This window comes from Cornus florida, unplaced genomic scaffold, assembly GCF_030987335.1.
Source record: "Cornus florida cultivar Cherokee Brave unplaced genomic scaffold, ASM3098733v1 CherokeeBrave_3.0.0_Hap2_Chr01, whole genome shotgun sequence".
NCBI classification, from domain to species: domain Eukaryota; kingdom Viridiplantae; phylum Streptophyta; class Magnoliopsida; order Cornales; family Cornaceae; genus Cornus; species Cornus florida.
In genome coordinates, this window is record NW_026775571.1 from 1610352 (window position 1) to 1628199 (window position 17848).

General features: G+C 39.9%; 1 pseudogene; it reads left to right on the plus strand.

The window, feature by feature from the left end:
* Positions 1-1331: 1331 nt before the first annotated feature.
* LOC132278418 (putative wall-associated receptor kinase-like 11) lies at positions 1332-4356 on the plus strand (annotated as a pseudogene).
* Positions 4357-17848: the final 13492 nt, after the last annotated feature.

A 17848-nucleotide genomic window follows, 5' to 3' on the forward strand; every position in this document is an offset into this window, starting at 1 on the left:
ATCCGTCCACTTGGGCAATTCCTTAACCACAAGCTTTTACTCAATTAGACTAGTCTAAATAACTTGAACCTCAGTCTTCTCTAGAACACAATACTATTCCGCAAGACCCAACAAGTCTAAGGTCCCCACTTGAAAAAGTCTCTCGAGATTGTGAGTTACATTACTTAACAAATAGTAAAAAAAAAAACTTAACAAATACAAACTCTGAAACATTGTAAATTTCAAATCATGCATACTTTATTCCTTTTATCTACTCAATTCTCAAATGTTATGTTCTTTAATTTATTTGAAATTCTTCTCCTTGTAAACATATATATATATATATATATATATATTATATTAAATCTATTGAAAATATGTATTGAAATTTTCATTTAATTTTCAATGGTTGTCTTTTAATTCAAAATTCAATTAGTTTGTTCTAATGTGTTTTTAAATTCAATGTGTTTTTAAATTCTTGTCCTTTATATGACAAAATGATTATCAAAGAATTCCACAACTTGTTACCATATACTTCATAACTTTCCAAACTGTTTTGGACACATGTATCACGCATGATGGACCACTCCATAATCTTTGAATGGGTCCAAATTTGCAGACCTTCAATCGTCACTTTTCACTCCAATTGGATCCGTCCACTTGGGCAATTCCTTAACTACAAGCTTTTCCTCAATTAACTTGAACCTCAATCTTCTCTGGAACACAATACTATTCCGGAAAACCCAACAAGTCTAAGGTCCACTTGAAAAAGTCTCTTGAGATTGTGAGTTACATTACTTAACAAATGGTAAAGAAAAAAACTTAACAAATACAAACTCCAAACGTTGTAAATTTCAAATCATGCATACATTATTACTTTTATCTACTCAACTCTCAAGTGTTATGTTCTTTAATTTATTTGAAATTCTTCTCCTTGTTAACATTAATATATATATATATATATATATATATTATACCTGGAAATTCAGTGGCCCAAGCTTAGGCATTGGGCGCTATCAGTCAACCATGGCGACTTGGAATTAATGGTCTACTAGGCCCCTCTTTGTTGCTTTACTCAACTGGAAAGATAAAAAAAATTGCAAACTTTGCTAGTTTTTCCAAATGTGACAATGACAGTTTGGCTTTTTATTGGTTTAGTTTCTGAATCACTCAAACAGTCTAATCTATTTGCATATCTATAAATATTCTCCAAAAACACCCATATAATATAACGTAGCTCTGAGAATCTCCATTAATTCTCAGAAGAAGTAGAGAGGTAATTTAAAAATGGCGATTGAGTTGATGGTATTAGTGTTAGTGTGGTTAACAGGAGGAGGAGGAGGAGGAGGAGGAGGAGCAGGAGCATCATCATCCGCATTATCTGTAGCAAAGCCTGGTTGTAATGACACATGCGGAAAAGTGACCATTCCTTACCCATTTGGGTTTGGACCCGCTTGCTATGCCAACCAGAACTTTTCAATAACTTGCAACTACTCTTTCAATCCACCCAAACCTTACCTCACTAGCTACAACCTTGAGGTGCTTCGAATTGATATTTTAACACGACTGAGTACCGTTGATATTTCATTACGACGACAGAGTACCGTTGTCGTCCTTTATCCAGTGCTTGCTTCTGATTGTCAAAATTGGACTAATGTTCATGGACTTGTGAATTTGTCGAGTCCTTTTTGGTTCTCCCGACGGTATAATTATTTCACGGGGACAGGTTGTGGCAACGAGGCCTTAATGAAGAGCCAAGAAGGAACAATTTTAGGTGGATGCATACCAAGCTGCAGAGACATCGTGGATTCATATTATGGAGGAACCTGTCAGGCCACACTCCCTCCATCACTCAGCTTCATCAATGCGTCTCTGGGCAGCGTTAAGACTGATTCCAAGAATAATGCTGATCTTGAAAAAAAAATGCAATTATGCCTTCATCGCGGCCAAACTATACCATAACTCCACAGCCATGCAAGTAACGGGGCGTGTTCCTGCTGCTCTGGATTGGGACACACAAGGAGAGTGCGAGTCTTTTAGCAGCATATCCGCGTCTTCTAATGAAAATAGCATTCGCTGGCCATTATGCAAAGCAAAACATTCACGCTGTGAACCCACAAGATATGCTTACAACACTTCTGCTTACGGATGCTCTTGTAATTTTGGCTATGAAGGAAACCCGTATCTGTCACATGGATGTCAAGGTATGCATATACATATTTTATATTTTTATGTCATCAGTCTGCAAACATACATATATAGATCCTAGCTCACAGCCTCACATCTATGCACACACAAATGATCAATCTGCAATTATACTGAAAACATATCTATCCAACCATTTGCCCAATACGTACTGAAACATGTCTTAAGCTTTGCATACTCAAACCACTTTGTGAATTGTGATATATTTGTGTCATACGAATTAGTAGGCTAACTATTTTTGTTTGATTTGTACTTAATTATTATGTATTCATGACTGTGCAGCATCTTCGGCGGACAACAAGAAAACTCGAATAATGATCATAGGTATGCCCCTTCTTTCACACAAACGCTCAAACACCCTGACTGAGTCAATACAATTGTTGTACCAAATTAAGACCAAAACAGATGACTTTTATTCCAGAACATAATTTTTATGTAAATATTGAATTTGGTCCTGCAATAGAGAAATGTGGTCCAGAATATATTGAAGAAAATGAGAAACTACACTATTTCCTCCTAAATTCCCAAATTATTTGTCTTTCAAAACTCTTAATTTCCTAAAATTTGAAAATTTTCAAACTTAATAATGTATGTCTTTAAATTTCTCAGAGGCTAGTTTAAGGGTTTTAAATCGAGCCATGCATTAAATTCAATCATCAGATGTTTTGGTTGATAAAGTGACTTGTTTTGGTTGATAAAGTGACCTTTTCCAACTGAGCTTTGCAGGTATTGGTACAGGTGTAATTGGAATACTACTTCTACTTCTTGCTACATGGTGGTTGTATAAATTTGTGAAGAGGAGAAAGGAACTAATGCTCAAAGAAAAATTCTTTAAACGAAATGGAGTCCATTATTGCAACAACAATTATCTTTGGGTGATGAAGGTAATGTTGAGAAAAACAAGTTGTTTACTTCAAAGGAATTGGAAAAGGCCACTGGCCATTTAAATGAGAATCGAATCCTTGGTCAAGGAGGGCAAGGTACTGTATACAAAGGAATGCTGCCTGATGGTAGAATTGTAGCAGTTAAAAAGTCCAAGATAGTGGACGAAGGCAACCTTGAACAATTTATTAATGAGGTTGTTATTTTATCACAAATTAACCATAGGAATGTGGTTAAGCTGCATGGGTGTTGTTTGGAGGCAGAAGTTCCCTTGCTGATTTATGAATACATCCCCAGTGGAACCCTTTACCGATATATCCATGAACAAAATGAAGAGTTTCCACTTACGTGGGATATTCGTGTTCGGATTGCTACAGAAGTTTCAGGAGCTCTTGTCTATCTGCACTCAGTAGCTTCTATACCCATTTATCATCGAGACATCAAGTCCACAAACATTTGTTGGACGAGAAATTCAAAGCAAAAGTGTCGGATTTTGGAACTTCAAAAACAATTGCCATTGATCAAACTCATATGACCACACTAGCACAGGGGACCTTTGGATACTTGGATCCAGAGTACTTCCAATCAAGCCAGTTTATAGAAAAAAGTGACGTTTATAGCTTTGGAGTAGTTCTTGCTGAGCTTTTAACTAGACAAAAATCAATCTCATCGGCTGGATCAGAAGAACGGTGAAGTTTGGCAGCATATTTCATATTTGCAATGAAGGAGAACCGTTTATTTGACATTCTTGATGCTCAAGTTTCCAAAGAGGGTGGGAAAGAAGAGATCATGAGGGTCGCTAATCCTGCAAAAAGATGCTTGAACTTAAGTGGGAGAAAAAGACCTACAATGAAAGAAGTTGCAATTGAATTGGAAGGGATTAGAATGTCGCAAGGGATATCTATTATTCAACAAAATTATGAAAATGATGAATATACAGTAATTGAACTCACATCGCCTTATGATGTTGCTTCAACTTCGACAGGATTGCATTTGGATAGTAGTGTAACATCATCATTGGATGTCCAACCTTTGTTATTTAGGTAATCATGATTGTTAGAGATGTTTGTTTTTCTTTTTTCTTCATATTTTACACCAATCTTGTTTGAACAAGTGCCCTTATATTTCCTACTATGTTATTTTTTTTATTTTTTATTTTGAAATCGTGATATGTTTACATATAACAAAATTTTAATTTTATATATTATACTTTGGATGGTTTTGTTGCCAAATCTATATGTTGAAGGCTAACATCATGAAACCATTTTTGTAATTAGAAGTTAGGCTTCGTTTGGATTGATAGATTTGGAAGAATAGAAAGGACTAGATACTTTTGTGTTTGTGTTGTCCTTGGGGAGAGAAAAGAAAGGATTTGGATAGATTTGGAGGGATAACTTATTGTAACGACCCGAACCCGGAGGCCCGAACCGTTAGCTGGGTACTTACTCGAACCCGAGGTCACCTAGGTCAAACTCACCCCATTTAGCGTCAAAACCTCATCCTTAGGATCAAACTAAGCTCTCCCAAATGATCAAAACAAAAACCAAGAGTTAAGAGTAGATTACAAAATAAGAAGGAACAAGAAACCCAAAACAAGTACACTTCGGTCGGCCGAAGCAGGCCTTCCTGAACCGATCGACTGAGACCCTCCATCGGTCGACCGAAATGAGAGATGCCGAGAGTGTGAAGATAGTTCGGTAGACCAAACCCTATTTCGGTCGACCGAAATAGGAGATCCCGAGAGTATACAGGAGAATCGGTCGACCGATGCACCATTTCGGTCGACCGAAATCGCTTTGCCGAGCCTGGAACCTAATGCTGAGAACAAGAACAAAATTTTAATTTTATATATTATACTTTGGATGGTTTTGTTGCCAAATCTACATGTTGAAGGCTAACATCATGAAACCATTTTTGTAATTAGAAGTTAGGCTTCGTTTGGATTAATAGATTTGGAAAAATAGAAAGGACTAGATACTTTTGTGTTTGTGTTGTCCTTGGGGAGAGAAAAGAAAGGATTTGGATAGATTTGGAGGGATAACTTATTGTAACGACCCGAACCCGGAGGCCCGAACCGTTAGCCGGGTATTTACTGGAACCCAAGGTCACCTAGGTCAAACTCACCCCATTTAACGTCAAAACCTCATCCTTAGGATCAAACTATGCTTTCCCAAATGATCAAAACAAAAACCAAGAGTTAAAAGTAGATTACAATAGAAGAAGGAACAAGAAATGCAAAACAGGTACACTTCGGTCAGCCGAAGCAGGCCTTCCTAAACCGATCGACTGAGACCTTTCATCGGTCGATTGAAATGAGAGATGCCGAGAGTGTGAAGATGGTTCGGTAGACCAAACCCTATTTCGGTCGACCGAAATAGGAGATCCCTAGAGCATGTAGGAGAATCGGTCGACCGATGCACCATTTCGGTCGACCGAAATGGCTCTGCCGAGCCTGGAACCTGATGCGGAGAAGCTGAACTCATGGGACTGAAGAGAAACTGAAATGGGGACTTTAGAATGATCCAGACCTGAACTAACCATCAAATATAAAACATTCAACGATCATGAACTAATGTGTGATCATATAATCATCTTACAACATCACTTGCTACAATTACATGGAGATATACATAATGGTTACACTAATTCCATTTACACCAAATAAAAGCTAGGTCTCATACTTGAGTTACAAGGCCACGAATAATAACATTTGTTACATTTCCAAAACAATGAGTGTACAAGAGAACGGCCTAGTTACAAAATAGCAAAATGATGGACTTCAAGCACTCCGTCAAACATGTGGTGGATTGTCATCCGCCAATTCCTTACCATGTCCTAAAAAAATATTAAGTATAATGGGGTGAGCAATTTGCTCAGCAGATGGCACTTAAGACACGCTTCTTGTGTCCCCGTGAATCCAACCAATGAATAGAATAATAGAATTCGGGGTCATGCTATGTCGGGAAAGCTCAACATAATAGTTAATTTCAATATAAATAATGAAATGCCATGGAATGCAATGTATACCAATGTCACTCCCCATTATCAACATTCAAAACCATCACTTTCAAAAGGTTAATATAACCCGCCCTTTGGTGACCCTGCAGCGACACGAGAGAAGGATTGGCTAGTGTCCCTGACCCTTGGTACCCCCGCAGCGTCATTTTGGGCACAGTTAGCTCAACCACGCTAGGGTAATCTCCATAGTTCCCTCTAGGCTATATTAACCCTCCGGCCCTTCGGTACCCCCGCGGCAACCGGGTTATCATAAAACCAATTCATCAAAACCATTCTCCCAAAATTCCCCATTTTCATTTCAAAACAATTCCCTTCATGCAAGCCCAATGTTATGCATATGAGTCTCATGCTTTCATTACAATAATACTAAGAGATTTCTCACAACACAATTAAACATGTTCTCATACATCATTTATAGCATATTAACAACATAGTAGACTTAGGAACTCATATACAAGCATGCTTATCATACAACTTAAATTAATACACATCCTTATACATTCATACATGTTCCATCAAGTCAAAGTAACTATAATCACTACAATTAAGCATGCTAGAACACAAATCAAGTAAATTGACTCACTAAAGCACAAGACTTCGTGGATTAAGGACTCTTACCTCAAATTAATGCAAAACCCTTAAAATGGGTCTCCAAATTCGAAATCCCTAAGGAGGCTCAAAGCTGAAATTATTGGTACTCACGCGTAGAGCTCGTCGTGCTCTCCGTTTTGCCTCAAACGGCACTCAAAATTTCCAAGTATTGAAAATGGAATCAAAGCTTGAAGTTTACTTCTCAAAAGAAAAGAAAAATGAAGAGAAATTGAGAGAGAGGAAGAAGTTGCGGGGAGAGAGAAAGTGAAGATGGAAATGTGGTCTCTAGACCACTTTTTGAGATAGTGGTGGGTCCCACCAATTTTCTTTTCTTTTTCCTTTTTCTTGTCTTAATTTCTACACCACACACATACGTATTTACACATTAAATTATAACCATAGACAACACATTAAATAAATCAAATATGATGCAATTGAACCCAACTAAAATTCCCGGATGCAACAATTCTGGTATCGGGTCCCACACGGGACCGTCCGGCCCGAAAAACGAAAAAATATAAAAATGACGAACCTTGCATTCCAAAGAGTCTTGGACTCAATGAAATGCCCCAACCAACTCACCGACACACCCGGCACACCCCACGGTGTCCGGTGCACAAAACGTGAAATCACGAAAATGCCCTTGCACCAACAAAATTCCAGAAAAATTAAAAATGCTGAAAGTCGGAAACATCACAATCTCCCCAACTTAAAAGGATTTCGTCCCCGAAATCAAACCATACCTGGGGAAGAAAACAACTCTGGGTACTTGGAGCGAACCTGCTGTTCCAGCTCCCAAGTAGCCTCCTCGACTCCATGGTGTCTCTAAAGAACTTTTACTAACTGCATCGTCTTGCTCCTTAACACCTTTTGCCGTGTGTCAAGGATCTGCACTGGACCCTCTTCATAGGAGACATCTTCATCAACAATCACGTCAACCCAATCCAAAACATGAGATGGATCCGGTTCATACTTCCGTAGCATCGATACATTCAAAACATTGTGAACCTTGTTTATCTGTGGTGGCAAAGCAAGTCTGTAGGCAACTTCTCCTACATGGTCCAAAATCTTAAACGGTCCAATGAATCGTGGTGACAACTTGCCACTCTTCCCGAACCTCATCAAACCCTTCTGTAGAGAAACCTGCAGAAAAACATGGTCTTCCACCTTAAAAGATAGCGGGCGTCTCCGCCTATCTACATAGCTCTTTGTCGGCTCTGAGCTGTGAGCAATCTCTGTCTAATCAATTTAATCTTCTCGGTAGTCTCGAGTACAATGTCGGGTCCTAAGGCGGCTGTCTCGCCCACCTCAGTCCAACAAATTGGAGATCTACAGGGTCTTCCATACAACGCCTCAAAAGGAGCCATCCCAATGCTCGCCTAATAACTATTGTTGTATGCAAACTCAATGAGTGGAAGATGGTCCTCCTAACTGCCACCCAAGTCAAGCACACATGCCCGAAGCATATCCTCAAAGATCTGGATAGTACGCTCCGACTGGCCGTCTGTTTGTGGATGGAATGCCGTACTAAGATGCAACGCTGAACCGAATGCTGCTTGAAGTCCTTCCCAGAACTTTGAAGTGAACTTGGCATCCCTATCTGAGACAATGGTTACTGGGACTCCATGTAACCTTACAATCTCCTTCACGTAAAGATTACCAAGTGCCTCTGCATCATCTGTCTCCTTAATAGGCAAAAAGTGAGCCGTCTTGGTCAGTCTATCAATGATGACCCATACGGCCTCATTGCCTCTCCGTGACCTTGGAAGACATGTCACAAAATCCATAGAAATATGTTCCCATTTCTATTGCGCTACAGACAATGGTTGCAACAAACACGCCGGTCTCTGATGCTCAGCCTTCACCTGTTGACAGGTAAGGCACTTTGCCACAAATTGTGCAACATTCTTCTTCATCCCGTTCCACCAACACTGACGCCTCAAATTGTGATACATCTTGGTACCACCTGGATGAACTGCAAAGCGTGAAGTGTGAAACTCCCGTAAGACGTCCTCCCAACAAACTATGGGGACCACCAACAAACCTCTAAACTGTAGACCCCCATCTGCATGCAAGGTCCAATCTTTTACTGTCTCACCACTGGAGATTAAAGTGTGAATGGTATCTAAATCCGGGTCCTGTCTCTGTGACTCAATCACTTTTACCACAAGAGTAGGCTGAGCCACAAGACTAAATAAGAATGCCGATTCATCGCAACCATCGTCATCAACACAATACAATCCCATCTCCGCCAGATCATTAAGCATCTTCCATTTCCGAATAGCTAATCCGGCCAAAGTTCCACGAGATTTCCTGCTTAAGGCATCTGTTACCACATTTGCCTTGCCTGGATGATACTGTAAATCAAAATTGTAATCTTTCAAAAATTCAACCCATTGTCTCTGTCTGTTATTCAAGTCCTTTTGGGAGAAAAGGTACTTGAGACTCTTGTGATTCAAGAATACCTCGAATCTCTTATCATACAAATAATGTCTCCAACATTCAGTGCAAACACAACTGCCGCTAATTCCAGATCATGAGTAGGGTAGTTGAACTCATGAGTCTTTAACTGTCGAGACCCATAAGCCACTACTCTATTATCTTGCATCAACACACATCCCAACCCATCACGTGAAGCATCACAATAGATCACATAACCCAAGCCACGCTCAGGTATCACCAACACTGGAGCTGTAGTCAATCTTGTCTTCAGCTCTTGAAAAAATGACTCACAGGCTTCATTCCACACAAACTTGATTCCTTTTCGGGTCAATTGAGTCATAGAAGCTGCCAAATGGGAGAAATCTTTCACAAATCTTCGATAGTAACCCACTAGACCAAGGAAACTCCGGATCTCAAACACATTCTTGGGTTGCTCTCAATTCAAAACAGCTTCAATCTTTGATGGATCTACTGACACTCTACCTTCCAAAACAACGTGTCTCAAAACCTTCACCTCTTGTAGCCAAAACTCACACTTCTCGTATTTGGCATACAATCGGTGTTCTCGCAAAATCTGTAGAACAGTACCTAAATGAACCTCATGCTTCTCCCAAGTCCGTGAATACACAAGAATATCATCCACGAAAACTACCACAAACTGGTTCAAGTAATCGTGAAAGACGTGGTTCATCAAGTCCATGAAGGCCGCTGGCGCATTAGTCAAGCCAAAAGGCATAACAAGGGACTCATAATGTCCATACCGTGTACGGAACGCTGTCTTCCTCATCCCTAACCCGCAACTGATAATAGCAAGACCTCAAATCAATCTTCGAGAAATAACTGGCTCCCCTCAACTAGTCAAATAAATCATTTATCCGTGGCAAAGGATACTTATTCTTAATGGTGGCATGATTCAACTTCCGGTAATCAATGCACAACCTCAAAGAACCATCTTTCTTCTTAGCAAACAAGACCGGTGCGCCCCATAGCGACACACTCGGTCGGATGAAACCTTTCATCCTCAAATCATCAAGTTGTTTATTCAACTCTTCCAACTCAACTGGTGCCATATGTTACGGTGCAATAGAAATCGGCGTGGTACCGGGCATCAAGTCAATAATAAACTTTACTTCTCGGTGTGGAGGCAACTCCATCAAATCCTCTGGAAACATGTCCAGAAAATCACGAACTACCTCCGGATAGTCTTCTCCCATAACATCATCTTCTTCCGCTAGAAGACTAGCTAAGAAATAATCTCCATGACTTTGTTCACGAATTCCATACAATGATGAAGGCTGGGAATCACTCCGATCTCCCATGAAAAAGAAAAAATCTCCCTCAGGAGTGCAAACTGTAACTCTACCTCTGAAACAATCAATCGTGGCATGAAAAAAAGCTAACTAATCCATCCCGAGAATGACATCAAAATTAGTCATCTCTAGGAGGATACGGTCAAACACAAAAGTCCGTCCGACTATCACAATGGAACAATCCCGTACAACTCGGCTCAAAGACACTGAAATCCCAACTGGTGTATCAACACACAATGCCTGATCCATGAAACTAACCTCTAACCCCGATGCAAGTGCAAATGATGATGAAATGAAGGAATGAGATGCACCAGAGTCAAAGAGAATGCGAGCCCAAGAACCAAGCACTGGAAAGATACCTCGAAGAACTGACAGTCCAGAAGATGCATCAGCCGGTGCAAGTGCAAAGACGGCCATGCGGTGCTTGTGCCTGAGAACTGCCAACTTGAATACCGGACTCCTACACTGGCACAGTAGGAGCATCCCTCCTAATGGATCGTGAACCCTGAGAAGACATAGTAGGCTGCGGTGGTGGTGGTGGTCTAAAACCTGACGGAACTGTAGCCGATTGTGACGGCCTCTATCGTGACGCTCTGCCACTACCGGTGCCTGCTCCCTGACTAGGATAGTCTCGAATCAAGTGACCCTGCTGGCCACACCCATAGTAAGCCTTTGGAGTTGAAGAAACTGAGGACGATCTCATGGGATAACTGGATTTGTAATGCCCAGGCTGCTGACACTGAAAACATATGACTCCACTCTTGTCAGATTCAGCTGGCATAGGAGTGGTAGGAGTGGATCGTGCAGACTGTTGCCCCTGAAATTGAAACGAACCACCCTTGTTCATCTTCCAAGAAAATCTTTCTGAAGATGGCCCTGCACCTCTCTTTTGCTTCTACTGTTCCCTTCTTGCATCCTTATCTTTGATATCAGCCTCAAGCATCAAAGCCCTCTCTACTGCTTTAGAATAAACCTTGATGAACTGTGCCGTTATCAACGATCTCATTCTGTCATGAAGACCAGAAACAAACTTCCGAGTCTTAACAACTTCATTTCTCATCATTTCCGGAGCAAAGCGAGAAAGTGAAGTGAACTTGTTCTCATACTCCGCCACTGACATATTGCCTTGGATAAGGCCAAGAAACTGGTCTTTTAGCTCCCATCTTTTGGAAATCGGAAAATACTTCTCGTAAAACAATTTCTTAATTTTTTCCCAACACATCTCTTCCACCTTATGCCGATTCGTAACCGTCATCCACCAGAGCTTGGCATCCCTAGCAAACTTGTAAGTTGCTAGGATGATCTTCAAATGATCCTCTGTCACATCCATTGAGGTCAACTGAGTCTCACCTTGATCCATGTAGTTGTCTACTACCATTGTATCCGCACCGCCCTCAGACATAGCTGGCATCAACTGAGAAAACCCCTTAATGATCTTAAGACGTTTCTGAGCTGGCATCTCCTCTACTTGAACTGTAGGTTGTGGTGCCGGCTGCGACTGAGTAACAATGGTTGCCCTTAAGGCACTTTGCAACAAACGATTCAACTTCAATGCCGAAAAACCTTCACCCACGTCTACGGGTGCTTCAACATTATCCCTCCTTGTGGAGACATTTCTTGGGGGAATCAAATCTCTGAGAAGCGTGTCCTCATCGTTTAGCTCCTCCGGATTGGAGCTGGAGCTCTCGCCAACATCACCCCTAGTCGGCCTAGGGCCAACTTCCTTGGGTTCCTCACATCGTGACATCGTGCTATAAAACGAAAAAACGGTTCAAAAACATGACACCAAGGTCCACTGTGGATGACTCAACGTGAAATGATGTCGTACCAACACTTAGCATGCAAAACTATACAAGAAACATTTTAACATAAACATTTAAGCACGTAAGCACATAAGCAGTTAAACATGCTTCTTCAAGTAATAAGCAAGTAGCAAATAGTCACATAAATAATGCAATCAACATCCCATTTCCTATAACGACCCGAACCCGGAGGCCCGAACCGTTAGCCGGGTACTTACTAGAACCCGAGGTCACCTAGGTCAAACTCACCCCTTTTAGCGTCAAAACCTCATCCTTAGGATCAAACTGGGCTCTCCCAAATGATCAAAACAAAAACCAAGAGTCAATAGTAGATTACAAAAGAAGAAGGAACAAGAAACCCAAAATACGTACACTTCGGTCGACCGAAGTGGAGCTTCGGTCGGCCGAAGTAGGCCTTCCTGAACCGGTCGACCGAGACCCTCCATCGGTCGACCGAAATGAGAGATGCCGAGAGTGTGAAGATGGTTCGATCGAACGAACCCTATTTCGGTCGACCGAAATAGGAGATCCAGAGAGCATGCAGGAGAATTGGTCGACCGATGCACCATTTCGGTCGACCGAAATGGCTCTGCCAAGCCTGGAACCTGATGCTGAGAAGCTGAACTCATGGGACTGAAGAGAAACAGAAATGGGGACTTTAGAATGATCCGGACCTGAACTAAACCATCAAATATAAAACATTCAACGATCATGAACTAATGTGTCATCATATAATCATTTTACAATATCACTTGCTACAATTACATGGAGATATACATAATGGTTACACTAATTCCATTTACACCAAATAAAAGCTAAGTCTCATACTTGAGTTACAAGGCCATGAATAATAACATTTGTTACATTTCCAAAACAATGAGTGTACAAGAGAACGGCCTAGTTACAAAATAGCAAAATGATGGACTTCAAGTACTCCGTCAAACATGTGGTGGATTGTCATCCGCCAATTCCTTACCATGTCCTAAAAAAATATTAAGTATAATGAGGTGAGCAATTTGCTCAGCAGATGGCACTCAAGACACGCTTCTTGTGTCTCCGTGAATCCGACCAAAGAATAGAACAATAGAATTCGGGGTCATGCTATGCCGGGAAAGCTCAACATAACAGTTAATCTCAATATAAATAATGAAATGCCATGGAATGCAATGTATGCCAATGTCACTCCCCATTTTCAACATTCAAAACCATCACTTTCAAACGGTTAATATAACTCGCCCTTTGGTGACCCCGCAGTGACATGAGAGAAGGATTGGCTAGTGTCACTGACACTTGGTACCCCCGCAGCGTCATTTTGGGTCTAGCTAGCTCAACCACACTAAGGCAATCTCCCTAGTTCCTTCTAGGCTATATTAACCCTCCGGCCTTTTGGTACCCCCGCGGCGACCGAGTTTTCATAAAACCAATTCATCAAAACCATTCTCCCAAAATTCCCCATTTTCATTTCAAAACAATTCCCTTCATGCAAGCCCAATGTTATGCATATGAGTCTCATGTTTTCTTTGCAATAATACTAAGAGATTTCTCACAACACAATTAAACATGTTCTCATACATCATTTATAGCATATTAACAACATAGTAGACTTAGGAACTCACATACAAGCATGTTTATCATACAACTTAAATTAATACACATCCTCATACATTCATACATGTTCCATCAAGTCAAAGTAACTATAATCACTACAATTAAGCATGCTAGAACACAAATCAAGTAAAATGACTCACTAAAGCACAAGACTTCGTGGATTAAGGACCCCTACCTCAAATTAATGCAAAACCCTTAAAATGGGTCTCCAAATTCAAAATCCCTAAAGAGGCTCAAAGCTTAAATTGTTAGTACTCATGCGTAGAGCTCGTCGTGCTCTCCGTTTTGCCTCAAACGGCACTTAAAATTTCCAAGTATTGAAGATGGAATCAAAGCTTGAAGTTTACTTCTAAAAAGAAAAGAAAATTGAAGAGAAATTGAGAGAGAGGAAGAAGTTGTGGGGAGAGAGAAAGTGAAGATGGAAATGTGGTCTCTAAACCACTTTTTGAGATAGTGGTGGGTCCCACCAATTTTCTTTTCTTTTCCCTTTTTCTTTTGTCTTAATTTCTACACCACACACATACATATTTACACATTAAATTATAACCATAGACAACACATTAAATAAATCAAATATGATGCAATTGAACCCAACTAAAATTCCCGGATGCAACAATTCCGGTAGCGGGTCCCACATGGGACCGTCCGGCCCGAAAAACGAAAAAATGTGAAAATGACGAACCTTGCATTTCAAAGAGTCTTGGACTCAATGAAATGCCCCAACCAACTCAACGACACACTCGGCACACCCCACGGTGTCCGGTTCGCAAAACGTGAAATGACGAAAATGCCTTTGCACTAACAAAATTCCTGAAAAATGAAAAATGCTGAAAATCGGAAAAAGATTTGGAGAAATGTGATAGTGGGTTAAATAATATTTTCATAATTTTAAAATAATTTCAGTAATTAAAAGAAGAAAATTGTTATTACACTTGAGTCCATCTTATAACATTTCGAAAGAAATAAAATTGTTTCTCAAATCTACTTCTTCTAACCAGTTTTAATAGGGATAAGTTAGCAACATAGCATAGCCAAGATCCCATGGTTACCTTTTCCTTCACTATTCCTTAGAACACCCCTGGCCCCAACGAAAGAATCAAATGGGGCTACTTGCCAAACCTACGAGATCATCCTCATCCCAAGTCATTTCAATTGACATCTCACCCTCCTGCATCATTAAACAACGAGTACCACTACCTGATACCCCAAGTACCTCTTAAATATAACCGAACACTTCAACAACTACCTACTACCTGAATTGCGTAAATTTGCACCATCTTGCTAAAACTGACCACCATACATAGCCTACAGTGTAACGACCCAAGTCGGAGTCCGGATCGCTAACTGGGTCCTTAACCAAACCCGAGGACACACTAGCGGTAAAATGGTTATTTTACAATATGAGAGGATAATCAATCCTTGAATTAATCAAATGAGGTTTAGAACAATCATTCTAGTCATTCCATGATACTCAGTGAGGTTCTACGGTCATCGGTTATGAATTTCCAAAAGTATCCTTACCCAGTTCAAGTGGAATTCTAACACTATTCCACTAAAACAACTATAACTCTCAACATGGATGTAATTTGAAGATGTGGTTGGTCTCATTGGAAAGCTAACTCAAAATCCTTAAAAATGGGCTGAAGAATGACCATATTTGAGTTTGAAAAGAAGAAGTTACGACCGTTCGAAATCAAGTGTTCCAAGCTGTCAACTGAAGAAGCCACTTGGGAGCACTGGGGGACTTGAACCGGTTCAGTGGGGCTGAACTGGTTCAAGATGGGCAGAATGCTCATCCTCGAACCAAAGGTCCCCTGAACCGGTTCAAGATACCCAAAACCTCAAAAATGCCCCAAACAACCTAAAACTGATTACTTGAGCACATGAACACCCCTATGGTCCCTTGGTGACCTTATTTAAGGTCTAAACCTTTCCCAAACATGCAATTAACAGTGTATAAAACATAATTAAACTCTCATGCCTTTAATTAAATCGAATACAAGTCTAACACACCATTTAATAACCGAATTACACAAATCTCATTTTATACAATTTCCAAATAATTAAATACAAAGAATGAGGCCTCCATGGCCAAAATTATATAGCTTTAATATGAATAAAATAAAATTCTAACTACATCAATATCCATGGATGCATATCATTCTCCGGCTCATCTCCGAGTTCCTAAAAAATGTTAATAATGATAGGGTGAGCTCAACAACTCAGTATAAAAAGCCTAAAGTACATTCCTAAAAATACTGTGAGCCGTAACCAAAGAAAGGGAATCAAAGAAAAGGGATCATGGGATTAAAAGCCATATCATCATACATGAAATGCAACTACCGCCTTCTTCCTTTCTAACCCAACCTCACCGAAGCCTTCATAACCTTCACCTTAACTTACAACACCAACCATCATCTCACTTCCTAACCTTTTCTTCCACATCAAATCTTCATCCTCACTACTCACCCCATGTCAAGAGTATGCATGTCATACTACCATTCATCAATACACAAGTCATGGTTTACATTATAGTTATATTAAAACATTCAAACACAAAAATTGATCACATAAATCATACTTTCACATTTTCTCATAAAATAAATAAATAAATAAATAAAAATAAAAATAATAAAAATAGCATGCTTAGCACAAATACAAGAAAAATCATCATATTCTCAACTCAAGTAATTAGATCAAAACTATCTCATGCTTAACATCACAACCAATAATTTACAACTAAGCATGCTTCACAATACCAAGATATTCATATAAGAAAATACATAGAACTCACTAAAATCATAGGAAATTCGTAATTTAGACTTCCCCTATCTCAAAATAGCAAGCCAAACAAGCCCTAAGCTTCCCAAAATTTTGAAATCCTTCCAAGCCCTGGCAATATTGGCCTCAATTTGAAGCTCATGCCAAGCTCTCCATTTTCCCTTCTATGGTTTTCTTGAATTTTCACTCTAAACTTCTCAAATCAAAGGTTTTAAGCATGGTGGTGTATATAGTTATATAGATATAGGAGGAGAGAAAAGGGAATCTAGAGGGAGGAGAGTCTCCACTGAAAATTAAAGGAGAAGGGGTTGATATTTGGGTTTTGCCTTTTTGCTCTAGGGTTACAAGTGTGCCACTTGTACTAAATTGGTTCATTTCTAATTTTGTGCAAAGTTACAATCTTGCCCTCCTTCAAACCATACATTATATCCTTTGCCTCATAAATATCTCCCTATATGTATATAGATACACAACTATATATATACACATGCATATGAAATATCTACAATGCCCCTTAGTGGAAATGACCAAATCGGGTAAAGTCCCCAAGTTCGGAAATCGTCCCGACTTTCCAAAAATTCTAAAAATGATACTGTCACTTCTAATTAACTTAAAATGATTAAAAATACACTTCTAAAACCCTCAGCTTGATGAATGACCAAAATGCCCCTCCGGGGCCCACGTGGCATGCAAAACGAGGTAATGATTAAAATAATTCAGAAAAATCAAATAAATTTCAGAAATTAGAAAATAGGGAAAATCGATAACATTACATACAGACCCACTCATCAACCGAGCTATTTAATTAACTCATCGAGAGTCAAAATACTTATAACGTAGCTCCGTAGGTTTCCAAAAATGGAAATCACCTCTCAACTAATCAGTCTCTAAAACCGACTTCTTACAAGACCACTAAATGAATCACATCAACTAGTCAGTAACGCGGCAATGGCATGACTCCATTCAACACTTATGTCAATCTATACATACTAAGACAAAACAATTCTCCTTAACACCCCTAGCTAACACTTCTCATCGGACCATACTAAAGCACACGAACCATACATCCCCAACCTTTAGACCAAACTCGTGACTCCACCAATCTATATCACACCTACCACAAACCAGTTTGAAGAGAACCGCCACACCCAATCATGACCTAAATCACAAGCACCGAATCCTTAAAAACACCAGTCCTTTACGAAAGGCTCACATCACATACTCGACCTC